General features: G+C 44.4%; 1 long non-coding RNA gene across 8 annotated transcripts in view; it reads right to left on the reverse strand.

Moving 5' to 3' along the window:
* LOC106890274 overlaps positions 1–13,068 on the reverse strand; it is a 101,712-nt gene that overhangs the window by 14,991 nt on the left and 73,653 nt on the right. For 7 of the 8 annotated variants that reach the window (XR_001412489.1, XR_001412490.1, XR_001412487.1 and 4 more), the window contains 3 exons: positions 12,165–12,424; positions 1,426–1,622; positions 575–745 (listed from right to left, as the gene is read on the reverse strand). This is a non-coding gene — a long non-coding RNA (uncharacterized LOC106890274). Of the gene's footprint in view, positions 1–574; positions 746–1,425; positions 1,623–9,851; positions 9,958–12,164; positions 12,425–13,068 lie in introns of all 8 variants that reach the window. The other variant, XR_001412491.1, reaches the window with a different exon arrangement.

The following is a 13,068-nucleotide window of genomic DNA, read 5'->3' on the forward strand; positions in this document are numbered from 1 at the left end:
GTAGCTTTCATCCAAAGCTTAATTTTATTTTCAATTCCGTTGGTGAATTTACTGTACTGATTTCAAAGTCATAGGGCATGTTAGCTGGATGGCTAAAATTTCTTCAGAAAGAGGATTGTGTATTTATAAGGATAACAGTAATATTCAGACTGACATCAGTAAGGGTTATAAAAACAATCAAATGAGTTTAGTTAAGGAATTAATACATTACCACACAGAATAACACATGAGGAGTGGGAAAATACAGTTCCTCTGTGGAGGTTTTGCAGAGCTGCCTCCCTAGTCTGCTTTCCTCTTCCTCACTGCCCATCACGGCTGGACACCAGATCGTATATATCATGTTAAAGTGGGAGACCTTTTTGGCCCACCAGGTGGGCAAACACCAAGCAAATGTGGTCGCTAAGATCTTGCAGTCCCTCATAAAAATGGTGTGGTTTTACTAAGGAGCATGAAAGGCTATCATAAAAATATAGTGAAGACCATGCATTTAAGTTTTTTTGGAGGTGTGTACTGTGAGCTCAGCTGTTTCATACTGTGGGAAAACCAGTGTGCTTGTTCTTTGCTGCATTCTTACCTCGAGATTGCTTGTGCGTGTCTGTTCTTTCCAGTTTGTTCTTCCAAGCAGTGCAGACAAGCCCTCAGTCCCATCCTCCCAGAGAAGGAACGTGTCGTCATGTCTTGCGGTGACTTTGTAATGTGGAGAAACTGGCATGGGGATGAGATCACGCTTGTTCTGTTTTCTGACCTGGAGGAATGTAAACCCACTGACCTCATATATATGCAAACGTTGGCAGGTGCTCTTATTCACGCCACTTTGAACACTATACTTAGCCCTTACACTGCGTTATGCAGTGCAGAAATTAACAGCAAGTGGTCTTACGAGATGCCACCATTGCATCAAGAATAAAAGCAAGCTCCTCAGGTAGCCTCGCCCTGACATGAAGTGGCCCAAGGGTGGACAAGAGTCCCTCATTCCTTGGGCAGGCCCGTGAGAAGGGACCAAGAATAGAAAACCTGGCTACCACGTGAGTTATTCTAGTTCTTGACAGCGTGGCTAGTTGAGAGCAGGGTGCTGGGGTTCCTAGTGTGCTCAAAGGATACCTTCAGGGGCATTTAGGGGTAGGGCCATTTAAGTGTAGACTCCTTGGTGGCAATCATTTCTACTATCTGAGAAGATTACAATCCCTGAGTAATCCTATTAATTAATATAATTATATATTGCTACGATAGGATATGGTTATTATATGAATTCTAATGTGCAGAGAGAGCTTCCACCCAAAATGTGCCAGAGAGAGCTCCTGCTGCTGGTGAACAGAGGCTGTTCAGGGCTAGGATAAAGCAGGGGGGCACAAGGGAAAGGCAAGGTTTGTTGCACCAAGTCCTGCATAAGCAAACAGTGGTGAGAGGCTTCTCATCTGAGCTGACCTTGCAGAAGGGCTGTGTGCCCCCCGGCAGTGGGGCAGGCACCAGCCATCGCACTCCCAGCTGGGGCTGAGCTTGGGTGGATCAGTCTTGCAGCTTGATGGTGGTGTGTCTCCCAGATTTTTTTCCAGCTGAAACAATATCTTATTCTGGACTTTCTATAAATCAGCATCCTTCCTCCAGTGAGGTTGGGTAAAAAGCTATACAAACAAATAAATAAACAGAATTACAATATGCTTAATGTATAAATTATTTATGTGCTAAACTATAAATTATTTATTAGTATTACTTCAGCTACAATAAATAAAATGATCTCTTACAGAAAAATAAAATCTATAAAATAACTATGGTATAGCTACAGGGAAAGAAAAGTTGTTTCTACTCCAGCAATGAAATTTTTTTATTTCCATAAGAATCCACTTACAAACTGAGTTCAGTCCCCACTGATTAGAGAAGTCTGGGGAGCAGAGAAGAGCAGAGATAATTAAATGTTTAAGGGAAAGCTCTCACGAGGATAATTTAGAAAGTAAGCAGCATAATAAAAGACCTGTCCATTATGACTACAGGTTATTATCTTTTCCCAAACCAATCTCTCAACCCAAACAATTTTATTTTCAAGTGCCTTTGAAACAAAAGGAAGCATGTGCTGAAAATACAATGAGGAAGTATTATAAAGTCCCTCCATTTGCATGCTATGGATTCATGAAAGATACTTCTCCATTTTTACAGGCTATGTTTGTGCTATGATATAAATTATCTAGCTTTACTTTGATTTCAGAAGCTGTAGCGAGATGGCTCATGGTTCAAATATGTATTAGACTGTAGTAGTGAGAAAAAACAAACAACTATTCTTGCATTTGACAGTTTAAGTGCTTTGTAGCAATGCTGGATATCCAGACAAACCAACATTACTTTGAAAGCTACTGTGGAAAATCATCAACAATAATACGACCAGAGATGATTATAAACATGTAAAATAAACAAAACTGGCATTTTCTAAATATACCTCTAAAGCCGATCATTTGCTCTGCATTACATGTATTTCAAAGGATTCATAGATGTGCTTCAAAAAGTAAATTTGTATATGTAGCAAAATTAAAAAATAGGTCATAGTTACATGCAAAAATAACACTTCTCCTTTAAGAATGAATAGCCAAGAGTCATTATACCACGTCCTATGTCCACAGGAGCAGAGTGACTGACTCCAGTGAGGATAGCGGTGGGAGCAGAGGGATGTGAAATCAGGTCCAATTTTTGTTTGCTTATTCTAGCATAGATCCTCCTTAGAAAAGCAAGAAAAAAGGCTCTTTATTCCTGCAAAACTTGTGGCATTATCGTACGTAACCTTCATGAGGGTGGGGAGTTAATACCAGAACCTTTGCACAGCTGTTCCTAGCCCGAGGAGTCAGCATAAACCTGGGCACTCCTTAATGCAGTGCTGGGCTACGCTGACCCCCAAAAATGTAAAGCATTATTACTGCAGGAATAAATCCTCTTTCTTAGAAAGAGAGGCATAGAATTTAGGAGGGAAATCAAATGGTTTGGTCATATTCCCACTGAAGCTGCTTGAAATGCATAAGACTGAATTATCTAGAGAGCCTGACAAAAGTCTGACAAACGCTGGCAGTTCTAATTAATAGCCTCTATTCAGCTGTCAGAATCCAGTGGATCTACTGACAAGACAGAGAGATGACATACCAGCTTCTACTAATGTCCTGTGCAAATGCCTTTAAGGTAGTAAAATACAAGTTTAAAAACACATACTCGGTCATCTGCACAAATCTTGAAGTCTTTCACAGATGCACAGAGATTTGTATTTCAATTACAGATTTCCTTGAACGAGACACTCAGTTTAAATCCCTAAAACAAGTCAAACCTGACACAAAAATGACTAATTATTTAACCAAAAGGTATCATCATGACCATCTGTGAATAAAAAGAAGGGAGGAGGACTTTTTTTTTAATTAGCCAGATGAATAATAGATTTCAGAATTGCTAAAATGAGTGCTTAACATGGTTTTGGATGCTGTTGTTGTGTTTTGCAGTGACAGAGATTTCCATGGGAGAAAAATGTGGAATCTCAGCCTTAAATCTCACATTGCAGAGGTAATGTCTTCCGCCTCATATTGTGCCAGAATGGTCCATCTGCTAGGGAAGGTGACTGAAATGCTTGCAGCTGCTGGTGCCTGCAACAGGGATTTCTACCTGGTCTTTCCTGATGGTGAGTGCTCAGCAGAGCTCCTTTTTATAAGAAATCACACCATTTGTTGTGAGACACGTGCAGTGCCATGTACAGGGTAATGATGGCGTCTGCTCAGACTAAACCTCTCGGTGTTAGCATTATCTCAAAGTTTGCAGCTGAATTACCATGGGTAAGGAACAGTGCACAGTGGAGCTGCACCCGAGAGCAGCGTTGGGTCACAGGGGGAGCTCCAAGATTTCGGTACCCTTCAAGGCATCCTTACTGCAACTGCCTTCTTGCTTTGGAGGAGGTTCTCGGTTTGGAGAAAGTCAATGTTGGAGCCCCTAAAAGAGCTTTTCTTTGTGGGAGAAAGCAGATTTGTGAAAATCCTGAGGCCAGCTGGGGGATGCCCCATTTCAGGAAGAAGCCGCAGAGCGATTGGGAAACAGCCCACGCCCGTCGTCTGCAGGCTGTGGAGGAAAGTTTATCTTTGTCTCCTGGCTGTGTACCGATGTGAGCTAACCCTGTTTGTGGGTAAACACAGCCAAGAGTGTACTTCCAGCTTAAAGGAGGTAAGGTCAGCAAGGCAGGCTGAGGGAACAGAACTGAGCTTTAGCTCACAGCTGAAGACGTCTGGTCTCCACTGCTCACACACAAGGACAGTGACCATCCATCACTTGCAACACAGCTGAGTATTTTAGCCAGTGGTAAGCCTGCTCTTGGCAGCAAAGAGAAAGCAAGAAGGTGAAAAGTGACAGAAACAGGCCTTTAGGTTAGTGCTTCAGTCTCTGTATCACCCCTGGGAGTGAATTCATATACCCTCAGCTGATCAGTTTTCTTTCATCTGCATAGCTGTGTTGAAATCCACCAGGTAATATAGGGTCTGCCTGCACACACCTGCCTGGCATGAACGCCTCTTGTGTGTGGCTGCTGGGAGATTTTGGAAGCTTTGAGCCTATGGCAAAAAATAGGTGGGTCTGGTTTCCCTAGTCATCATGTTTAGTATTTCACATGCCATGATGATGAAGCACTGTAAATCATGAGTCTGCTCACATTCACTGATAAACCGGTCATGCAAAAGGCTCTTTGGAGTAGGAATTCAGCAGAAGGCATTTTACATCTGTCAGAAATAATTCAAGGGTGTGGAGTGACTCATTGGGAACTGCATGAATAATCAAGACTTCATTTTCAATAAGACAAAGCCATGAACTTTTGTCTGGCACATCAGTGAGGAACACGTTCCCTGCGTTAGGGATTATGTCCTGGGGACTGATGCTAGCAGAAATACCAGAAGGAGGGATTTTTTTTCAGTGAAAACAGACTGGCCACTTTTAACGTGCAGTTTTGTGTGCCAATATAGCATGGACTGCAAAGCTGAGCGTAGAAAATTGAACTCAGAGAGCTGGCAAGCCTTGCACTGGTGTGTGGTCAGAAGAGTTTCTGCTGCAATCAGACAAGTGATATCACATCTCAAGGTGTGTCAGTTCCCCAAATCAAAACACTATTGCAAGGAACCAACTAAAGAAATCCACAGCCTCAAAGCAGGCGTGGGTTGGGTTCAGTCCCAGAGAAAAGCCCTTTCCCACCACCAGGTCATTCTTCCCTCTGGAAGGCTTGCAGCAGGACTGCAAACCTTCACAGAGATGACAAGAGGGGCTTCTCTGTCCCAACAGCCCCCGAGTCCTGTGTGTGTCTCCATCCCTCGTCCCGGGCATCTCTCCTAAACAAAACTCTTTTGCGAAGGGGCTGAGGTGAATCTGTCAGTGACACCTTATTTACCATAAACAAGTTCCTAAAATTTACACCTTAACCTGTCACGCCCCTCATATCTAATGGTCAGCAAGACCTGCATGCGCAGAAAGGTGACTGGGAGAAAATGAGGGTAATCAGTGAGACATCTTTCCCACCCAGAGCCTGGGGATACCTTTTCTACTGTACAAATCTAACAAACTCTTGAGATATCACCTCTTGGATTTTTTTTTCCAGAACAGAATACTGTATTAATTACATTTAGGTAACATGTTAGGTAAACAGCTAGTAAATCTAATGGACAGAATGAATAGTTTTGAGAAGCAGTTGATGCCACATAAACCTTAAAAAAAAGGCATAAAATTAGAGAGTAGAACAGAAAAATGAGAAACGAAATTGGCCTAAGCTGAGTGCTTTAATGTTAGTCAGGGACTCAGATCTTGCCCTGGTGAGAAGCCGAGAGATTTGTGTTTCAAAGGAGTGATAGATTAACTATTTCCTTTGCCCTTGGCCAAGGCTAGAAAGTTGCCAAGCGCTGCTGGTTCCCACTTGCTGTATGGAAATGAGGAGCTTGATTTTTTAATTTTTTTTTTCTAGACCGCAAATCAAGCAACACTGGGAGTTGTGCCGATCTTAGTTTGCTGCATCACGTAAGAAGAACAATTAGAAGGGGGGAAGGTGGGATTATTTTTTGGCTGGCCTGTGCCAAGGTCCAGAGTCAAGGTACCCTCCAGGGTTGGGTGCTGTGACCCCCAGCTTGTTCCATCAGATCTACCAGGTACTGCATCCCCTGGAAGACAGGGCTCTCTCTGTCACAGAAACTCTGAGAGCTGGAAATACCAACAGCACTTGGGAACTGGAGACTTCATAAAATTAGGAGATGGTGGGGAAAGCTTTATAAACTGGAAAAAGGCTGGGAGAAATTTCCTGTCACAGGTTGGAGAACAGACAAAAATACATTAAGTGATGGACATTAGATTGTGTTATATGTGTAGTAAAGTCCAGAGGTTGTCACTACAGATCAGGTATTTCCAGCACTTATTTTCTTTGCAAAAGTTGTAAAATACTTCCCAAATACTGGTAGGTGACAGGATAAACTACCCTGGATCTGTTCCTGCAAGGACAGGGTCACTGTGGGCTAAATTCATCATGACCACAGCTTAGCAGCACACTTCACAGGACCACATGAATAAGACAGACAGCGAACGTGAGCTCCAAGAGGACACGTCCATGAAGAAGGCATGTCTTGGAACAGGGTGAGGAATGCAGAGGCGTGTGCTGGAAGGTGTGGCAGGTATGTGTGAGCTGTTAATGACTGTGCTGAAGAAATCCTGGTGATACAGAGGTGAAGGAGTCCAAGAACTGGAGCACAGCCCATGCTTTGGTATCAACTGAAGGACTGATCTGTGGCCATAGGAGCTGGTGCAGGCTCCTGGCATGGAAGTGCTGTTCTGCAGGAGTGATTCTGAATATCACAGACTAGCAAAAGATATGGGCCTGCCTTGTTATTATCTTATTTTTCAAAGACTTTACAATGCCTTGCACAACCATCTTTCATTTGAGACTTTACTGGACAGGGCACTTGACAGCTTTTACCACTCTCCTCTTCACCAGGTCTCTTTGAAGCTGATCTCCTTGTCACCCATTTACAAGCAAGAAAAGGCAGCAAAATTAGTGATTTAATTTACTCTGATGGAAAGTGGATAAAACTGAGGAATCTGATAGATGAAATGTGTCAAAAACACCATCTAGCATTCATAAAGCTGAAATATGAAAAGCTTGAGTTCTGCAACTTAAAATGTATGGACTCTGTCAGATTGCAAGTCAAAGCTGTGGCAGGATCTGAACCTGCCTTTTCACGCCTGCAACATGAGTTGCTCTTTCTTCACTGTATGCGCTTCGGCCATACATTGCTGAACACTGCTCTGCCTGCCCACATTGCCTCGCTGCAAGGAATGAGTCTGAAGTATCGATGGTCAACATTGCAGCAAAGTTGCTTCCCTCCAGAAAGTTTGGTGTCATTCACCTTATTTGCTTGGTTGGCTTTCACAGTCCCCTTTGGTGGTCCCGCGCTGCCGTGAAGTGCTGTAGCACACTCCTGAGAACAGTCAGGCACTGGTAGACACACAGGCCGCAATCAGTGCTTCGCACCTGGGAACAAGGTATGCCTTGCCTGGGAAATGAACCATAGGTGTAAGTGGTCTTTCCTAACGCCTGGCAGTTGTCCCACCCAGGCGTCACCTGCTTCTTCCGCAGCCAGGAGGAGGGACAGGGATCAAGCAGCTGGCGGGGGAACGGCTGTGGGCTTGGCCCCGTGTCCGACCGGCAGTACATGATCAGGCACGCCACCAACAAACACTCCCAGGTATTCCAGGCAGGAGATATGCTGCGTCCACCTCATCTAGACTTTCGAGATTTTCCATCCCAAAGACTGGACTAGATGATTGTTGTTTCGTTGGTTTTTTTTCTCTTTTTTTTGTACAGTAACTGAAGATGTTTACTACCAGACAGGATTTTTGATTCCTTAAAAAAGCCAGCCAGATTCAGCTACTGAAAGCGGACAGCTTCAGTGGTTGCACTGGATGTCTGCCAACTTTGGGCCTTATTCTTTTATCTGTCTTGTCACTAACCCAGGTCTGCTGGTGTGGAGGCATTGAGTGTAGGGTGCCAACGGCCTCTTGGGCATGTTTCTCCCCACTGCAGTACCCAGAGTCACTGCAAGTGCCTGCCCTGCATTGCACAGTGTGGTGGCAAATGGGCACATCAGGAGGAAGGGGAAGCACATGCTGTACTCTGTTCTGGGGTAATGCAACACGGGCTTTTTCTTGGAAACGCAAGGTATGTGCCAAGTTATTATCATTGCCAGTCAAAAAAAAGGGCTGCTGTGGTACAGTCATCTATATTTTAATGTCTGGTTATTGTGAAAGCTAAGAAATGCCATCCTGTCCACAATAAGAGGCCATCTCTGAATCATATCCTTCAGTATATGTGCCAGGAGGAATGAAAAGGAGCTTCTCATCACTGTGTATGTCAGTAATAAAGTTTTCTGGGAGCAAGTGAAGGGTCTAGAGGCTCATGGTATTTGTCTCACAAGTTCTTTTGTTTTCACAGGTTGATGCTTGGAAAGCTGCTGTAATGCAGCAGGAGAAAAGCATGTTAGTCATTCCTTTACGGGAACTTTGCATATCCCTATCCAAGAGGAAAATGAGCGTCATCACAGCAGTTGTCTGCCGAGTCCCTGGCTTTTCTGAACTGAATTGTGTCAGCTGAGAAAATTGAAGTTGACCTTGTATGTGGGCAGAGCAGTAACACCACAATTAAACTCTAATTCTTTAAATGTATGCACTTAGAGGTAAAAGCTAGTGCATCCTGTGCTGCTGATTTCTTCCAGGTTGACTCATATTTAAATCTAATTGTCGCAAGAGAAGAAGAACAAGCCTAGTCAGCCAAAATGGTTATAGGAGGAAGAGAGAAATCAATTTAGGAAATATGAATCACTTGAACTTCACAAAATTCCTGCATGGGGAAGCTGGGGCTCAAAGATAATGTAAAAAATCTGTTCAGTAATGGAAACAAGCCAAATCCTGTGGCTCCTAAGTGGGTGTCTAACCACAGGACTTCCCGTCTTCATCTGAGTAAAGATGCCTGCTCATCATTCTTGAAAAAGATGCTACTCTAATCTTTTTTGTTCACATAACAGTGCAAAGAAACTTAGCTTTGTATGTTACGTGTCAGTGCAGTTCATGATGGGAGAATGCAGCAAACTAACACCACGCACTCTAGCAAAGGCCAAAGTAAATTTAGTGTTGCAGCTAACATTATAGGATAATGGTTTCCTGGTGGGATCTAGTATACACAATAATTACAAAATCACCTCCTTTGGTGAAAAAGGGGATTCTAATGACTGGTTTAAAATTGTTTACTTGGCCTGACCAGACAGCTTTATCCATCGCAGATCACAGAGATTTTTATCACAGTGATAAAGCATTGATTTACATCTGACAGTAAATTGAACTGAGATGAGTGATGCTGCAACCATCTCCAGTTTCCTGCCTTGACTCTCTTGGATGTTGGTAACCCTGGGGGGAAAATGCTGAACAGGACTTCCAGCAGCTCCTGACTCAGTGCAACTTATAGCCCAGAGCATTAAAGATTACTAGCTCTTATTTCAATATATTGCAGTAGCAAGAGTTGACTATGAAGAAATGCGTAAGACCCTAGCAAAACTGAGTACAGGACAATGCAACAGCAATTTATATTTAATGTATATAACTGTAAAGTGATGTAACTAGAAAAAAATGTAGTTTCACCTATGAAAAATTAGCTGACCATTACCACACAGGAGTGAGGCCTTGAGCTTGTGCTAGATAGTGTGAAAATATCAGCTCAGTGGTCAAAAAACCCCAACAAATTTAACACTGGCAATTATTAGGGGACCAAAAGGGGACCAAACCAGAAGACAGTTACGGCAGGGTACAAATCCAGGGTTCAGCCATACATTGAGCAGTTCTGGTTGCCTCATCTCCAACAGATAGATTGGAACTGGAGAAGATTCAGAGAAAGGGAACTTGCTGGAAGCCATCAAACAGGGTGGATAAGGGTGCCTACAAATAGCAAAGGATCATAAGAACCAGGTTCAAAGCAAGTCAAAGGATCATTCCTCATACAGCAACACTAGCCTTGCAGAATGCTTTGCAAAGGGCATTTGCAAAAACATACAAAAATTCTGAGGGACTCAAGGGAAAAATGGTCAAGTACATAGAAGAGAACCAGTGGGAATTACCAAAGAGACCACAACCAGCTCATAAAATCCCCTGAACTGAAAAAATTAAAGGCTGGAATATTAGCGGGGGGACGATGGCAGATGTTTGCCATTTTCTTACTGGTTTTGCAGATATCTGCTTGCAGCTGGGTTGTGAGAGAGGACACCAGACTAACAGCAGCTTTGGTCTGATGCAGTATGGTCTGTATTACATCGTACTAGACTAGAAAGTGTGGCTTTACAGAGGCTGCTGTGTGTCCTACTCGCCTGTTCTTGCTTTAGGGCCAGCAGCCTCCGAGACAGTGATGTGGAAGGCAGCCTGTGGTCGTGAAAGCTTTGGGCGTGCAGTTCAGTCCACCACTGCACATGAATCACCCTCCAACTGCACCATGATAGATTTACTACGGAACTGAATACCGCCCTTCACAAGAGTCAGTATGAACAGCTCTGCCTCTGCATGCACGTCTCCAGCATGGGGAACTGGCCAGCAGCAATCCTGTATCCCATTTACTGGCTTCACGCTCTATAATTATAGAGAAGCCATGGAAGAAAAACAAGACTGATCTCTAGGAGGGACCCAGTGAGGATCAGGCAGCAATAAACATCTCTGGGTTGGGTTCAAAGAATGCACAAAGAAGGAAGAGGCATGTTAGAGCAATCCAGCTCTTCACCGTGTGGCCTTGCTGTTGCTGAGACAGCTACAGCTGCTACCCCAAAACTAAAACTGTAAGAAGTACAAGCCATTGAAACCTATTGAAGCCTTCTGCCTGCAGAAACGTAGCTGAGACTCAGTTAAGAGCACGATAAATCTCTGACATGCAGCTGAAAACTCAGGCAGTCTGCCTGTTCCACCGTAGCTTGCTTTTTTCTAGTTTTGTGTTGCTATTCTCTTTCTGATAATAGTTGCTCCTCACTGAGAAGGTCTGGATGACTGTTTCAAAACACTTCCCTGAAAGAGGGATGTGGTGCTGGTTGTGGATATTTAGAGCCACTGCTCCAAGTGATCACTGACGCTCACGGATGTGAGAGTCTGTGTAAACAAGCAGGGAGACAGATCTGCTTTCATACGCTGACTCTAACGTCCTGGGTCTCTGGTCTCAGGAATAGCATCAGAAAAGACACCCCGCTGAATGGTACCCTTATTTAAGCAGCGACTGCCTTAGCACGTTGGGTTCATGGCTGCACCCTCACTGGATGTTACTATGTTCTGGTATTCTGTCTGGTTTTCATTATAGTTTCACAAAGTTTCAACTAGAGAGTCAGCTGTCCCCTGATGGCACAGATTTCAGGCAGTGACAGTCACACAGTACCTGTTCCCCTGTCTGGTGGCATGAACACAAAGCTCTGCACAGGAAACACCAGATATTGTGATATTGTGTCTCTGTTAACCTGTTATCTTGGAAATTCACTGATTGATGTCCAGGCATGAAATGAAGGGATTGTTTGGAAGTTGTTGGGAAACCCCTCAGATTTCAGGTGCGAGTCATCCTTCTGGGTTTTGCTGCAAAGAGGCAATGTGGTTCAATGGACTTTTTCTCCCTCTAGCCCAAGGTGATACTGGAGTCCCCTGGACCCGTAAGCAGGAGGCAGCAGGGCTGTGAAGGCCCTGAGCCCGAGTGCAGCCTGTGTAACACAGACCAGCACAGCTCCGTGCCCATCTGAAACCAGCCCCCATCTGCTACCATACCCTGTGGCTTTTCCAGGTGCAAGGGCTGCCCCGACCAAAGACCCCAACAAACTCTGATTATCCAGAAGACTGGTGCCAATCCTACATCTCTCTGGTACGTATTATTCATCTCTCTAAAACTTACCTTTATTCTCATTCCCAACTTATTATTATTTGAATGGATACACTGTTCTTTCCCGTCCATCTATATCTCTTTCCTAAGTTACCTCAACTGTAATTCCACAATTGCTCTAAAACAATTCCGTAAAATCTTTTCAGGAGTTTGCCACCAAAAAATTATGCCTACAGTTTATTTTAAATTGTATTCCTATGGGCTTCTTTTAAAAGTGTTAAAAAAAATATATATATATGTGAAAGCTCACCAAATTCTGGACTTCTTGTGTGTGAGGCAGCAGACTGGAACAGCCTAATGCTGGGTAAGCTCAGCCATCACTCCACGTAGTGCAGCTCACCCTCATTTCAGTGGGGGACCCTGTCTTGTACGAGACCATGCCAGGAACTTCTTGTGAGACAACTGGCGTCACGATGGTGGAGGTGGTGTCTCCTCGGCATCCCGGGGAAGGGAGCTGGGGCTCCGAACACGCCTCCTCCCGCGGCTGTGCACAAAGAGCGCCGAAAGCAACTATTGATCAAAACAGAACAAAGAGGAAGAAAACGTGACTGACTACCACAAATATTAAGATTTTTTTTTTTCCTAGCTCTTCAGAGAGTCGCCAGGTTAATTCAAAAAGGCACAGAGTTTATTTCTAGACCTACTGCATTTCCATGTAATAATATATAATAATTATGTGCCGGTTTTGTGCAGAGCTGTTAATTTTAAGTGACGCTGAAGCCACACATGGTTAATGGCGGGGTGAGGCAGGCAGGCGCTCGCTCCAGGCAGAGGAGAATGCCAGCAGAGCACAGAGGGCTCGGGGCCACAGCCGGGGCTGGCGTCATCTCAGCTGTCACTGTGAACTCTTCAACCCTCACAGACGTTAAACAGCTTCACGTTTGTCCCCTCCATCACGGACTTTCTCTTTCAAACATTCTGGCAGTGTAGGGCTGCAGCCGTGCTGGAAGCTGGACCCTGTGGGCTCAGCCCCACTCGCCCAAGCCCCGCTCACCACTCACTGCCCAACTGCTGCAGACAAGTGCTGGAGGACACCGTTTCTCCACGTCCCCCCATATCTCGCTGACCTCCACAGCCAGGTGGTGAGCTCAGCAGAGCTGAGCCGGTCCCAGCCCATTCCTCTCCAGGCTGGTGGCACAGGCGAGCAGGATGGA

The sequence above is a fragment of the Calidris pugnax genome, unplaced genomic scaffold, assembly GCF_001431845.1.
Source record: "Calidris pugnax isolate Ruff unplaced genomic scaffold, ASM143184v1 scaffold111, whole genome shotgun sequence".
NCBI lineage: Eukaryota > Metazoa > Chordata > Aves > Charadriiformes > Scolopacidae > Calidris > Calidris pugnax.